Raw genomic sequence first — 2,946 nt, forward strand, 5'->3', positions numbered from 1 at the left:
TTTTTTTTTTAAAAGTAATTAAAAACGAACAAAGAAATAAATCAGGAAATGCTTTTGGATAAATAATTGAGTCATTATAATTTACGCAGCGGAAAAGTTTCTCCAATTATAAATCCAAAACATTTACATAACATCAAATGGTACATGGAACCCATCCAAAGATGATATCAAACTGATAATATTTGTATAAGTACAGTTTTCCAAACTAAAAATACTCCAAACCAAAAAGAAGGACCCCTAGTCCCTATACATCATCCTAATCTGATCATCCTACCAAAAAGCTATACACCCTGAGTAATCTCCACGCGCCCCGTGAGATCCTCCTAACGTAACTGCAGTCAAGCGTTCCCATCTCCATTCCTGTCCGTAGGGTACGAACCGGTAGGGCCGTCCTGACTCTCATCTGAGGGCAAAGCCCAGATTTCCACAATAGTTGTAAAGGGTCACCAACCAGAAAATAACAGTTAACACATAGCAATTAAGTTTTTGAATGCTCAAAACAACTTTTCAACTAAGCATGCACCTTAACAGGATTTTCAATATGCGAAAAGTTCATACAGTACATTGCCAATGAAAATGAAGGTAAAATGCAGTTCTCGATCTCCTAATTAACACATAATAAAACAAGACATGGATAGATTCATGAGCAATTAATCATACAACTAAAACTGAGGATTTTCACTGAGCCAATCGATTGGGCAATCGATTGGGGTGAAGATTTTTAATGAAAATAGAATCCTGGGCTGAATCAATCGATTTGGCAATCGATTGACAGGATAACGGAGCCCCTGACTTAATACCAATCGATTTCCAAATCGATTTCCTGAAGGTTTGCAGTGAAATTTTGAACTCTGGCTTGATTCAATCGATTGGGCAATCGATTGACAGGATAGCTGAGCCCCTGACTTAAGGGCCAATCGATTGGGCAATCGATTTCGAAAGGTAATTTTTGAAAACTGATTACAAAATCGATTGGCTAATCGATTTTGTTCATTTGGCCAAGCCCTTGACTTCCATCCAATCGATTGGGAAATCGATTTCCCTGATCATTTTTCCAAAAATTCATGAATTGACCTAAGTCATTCCTAATCAAGTTCACAACTTAACACTTAGCAACTTCTACGCGATTACCACGGTAATTGGGATCTCGTTAACCATCTTACTTACACACAATAATCAACACATAACACTTAGCATTTTCAACGCAATTAACACGATAAATCAAATTCAAATCACTCAATCATAAAACTCAATCAAACACGACTCGTGTGCCAAGCACCCTAATGCAATGCGTATATGCCAAAATGCATGGACTCGGAATTCCAAACCAAAACCCTCCTCGAAGGGCCGTAAATCATAATTGTACCGCCTATCGCAGGCCAAAGTACCAATTACCGAGGTGCCACCTATCACGGGTCAGCACGATTTACTAAAATGCGTAAATCATAAACGTACCACCTATCACGGGTCAGTACAGTTTACCGAGGTGTCACCTATCACGGGTCAACACGATTTACTAAAAGAAAAAGCGGGAATCGTAAACGTACCGCCTATCACAGACCAGTACTGTTTACCTAGGTGCCACCTATCACGGGTCAGCACAATTCACCAAAAATGTAAATCGTAAATGTACCACCTATCACGGGTCAGTACAGTTACCATGGTGTCACCTATCACGGGTCAACACGATTTACTAAATAGTAACTCGTAAACGTACCACCTATCACGGGTCAGTACAGTTACCATGGTGTCACCTATCACGGGTCAACACGAATTACTAAATAGTAAATCGTAAACGTACAACCTATCACGGGTCAGTACAGTTTACCAAGGTGTCACCTATCACGGGTCGACACAATTTACCAAATGAAATGCATGAGCATACACAGACTCCATTCACAACAATCGTTAAGCAAATGCAGATATTAAAAGATTCCCCATTTTTAATACCCATTTAACTTAAACGACTTTCAAACAACATTAATTAAATAAGTCATTAAGAGATTCCCCGTTCTTAATACCGATTTAACTTAATGATTTTCAAAACAAAACGTTAAGCAAACAGTCATATTAAGAGATTCCCCATTCTTAATATACTTTTGACTTAAACGATTTTCTCGCAAAACATTCAGTAAACGAGTCATTAAGAGATTCCCCATTCTTAATACTCATTTACCGAAACGATTTTCAAAAACGATAGTTAAGTAACCGAGACATTAAGAGATTCCCCATTCTCAACGCCCAGTTAACTTAAACATTTTCCTCAAATACACATTAAGTAAACCGAGGTATTAAAAGATTCCCCATTTTTAATACTCGTTTAACTCTAATGGTTTTCAAATTCCACAGAAACAAATTCAAACATACTTTCACATTCAAACCATAATTCACAACAACCACACCAATTAACAAACATCAAGTTTCATTTACCCATAATCATACACAATGACATTCAAATTCATTTACCACGAAACATTCATCACTATAAACAAAACCTAACTCTAAGGTTTTTACCCATAACGCACTAGTTTGGTTTTTCCCCAAATCGACACATTTAACCCTAACAATTTCCTTCCCACACAACTACAGATAAGTCCCTAATGCAAGCTACAAGTTTGGAAGGAGCCCTTACCTCAAAGTTAGCTTTATCGAGTGTTTCCGGTTCCGCGAGAAATTCCGGTAAAATCTCCGCTCGCAACGCCGCTTCCAAATTAGTGCACTAGCACCGTAGCACGGAGGTGAGCAACTTTCCCTTCTATCTCTTCGAGAAAAGAGGTTTGGATCTAGGAGAAACGGAGGGGTTTGTGTTTGGATCTCAAAAACCGTATTTCTTCGTTTTCGAATCAAAGAGGAAGAGTGGAGTTACGAAAACCTTGGAAAATGGGAGAAAGGAGAAAAATGGGTCACGGTTAGAGGAAGAAGATGAAGTTTTGAAATTTTCCTTCC

Source organism: Cicer arietinum, chromosome 5, assembly GCF_000331145.2.
Source record: "Cicer arietinum cultivar CDC Frontier isolate Library 1 chromosome 5, Cicar.CDCFrontier_v2.0, whole genome shotgun sequence".
NCBI lineage: Eukaryota > Viridiplantae > Streptophyta > Magnoliopsida > Fabales > Fabaceae > Cicer > Cicer arietinum.